The following is an 858-nucleotide window of genomic DNA, read 5'->3' on the forward strand; positions in this document are numbered from 1 at the left end:
AGGCAAAATATGGCTTTTCAATAAAATAGAGGACTTTCAAACTTTCTCAGTGAAAAGACCAGAGCTGAATCAAAAATTTGACTTTCAAACACATGAATCAAGAGAAGCATGAAAAGATAAACAAGAAAGAGAAATCATAAGGGACTTACTAAAGTTGAACTGTTTTGTTTACATTCCTACATGGAAAGATGATGTGTATGATTCATGAGACCTCAGTATCATAGTAGCTAAAAGGAATATACATACATAGAGAGACAAAGGACACAGGGTGAGTTGAATATGAAGGGATGATATCTAAAAAAATAACATGAAATTAAGGGATGAGAGAGGAATATATTGAGAGAGGGAGAAAGGCAGGGATTAAATGGGGTAAATTATCTCGCCTAAAAGTGGCAAGCAAAAGCAGTTCTGTAGGAAGGGAAGGTGGGCAGGTAAGGGAGAATGAGTGAATCTTGCTCTCATCAGATTTGACCTGAGGAGGGAACACCATATACACTCAATTGGGCATCTTATCCCACAGGAAAGAAGGAGGAAGGAGATAAAAAAGGTGGGACAATAGAAGCAAGGGCAGATAGGGGGAGGAGGTAATCAAAAACAAACACTTTCAAAAAGGGACAGGGTCAAGGGCGAAAACTGAATAAAGGGGTATAGGATAGGAAAGAGCTTTTAGTTATAGTTAGTCTTTCACAACATGAGTATTGTGGGAGGGTTTTGCATAATGATACACATGTGGCCTATGTTGAATTGCTTGCCTTCTTAAGGATGGTGGATTGGGAGGAAAGAGGGGAGAGAATTTGGAACTCAAACTTTTAAAAACAGATGTTCAAAAAAAGTTTTTGCATGCAACTAGGGAATAAT

Source organism: Trichosurus vulpecula, chromosome X (assembly GCF_011100635.1).
Source record: "Trichosurus vulpecula isolate mTriVul1 chromosome X, mTriVul1.pri, whole genome shotgun sequence".
Lineage (NCBI taxonomy): Eukaryota > Metazoa > Chordata > Mammalia > Diprotodontia > Phalangeridae > Trichosurus > Trichosurus vulpecula.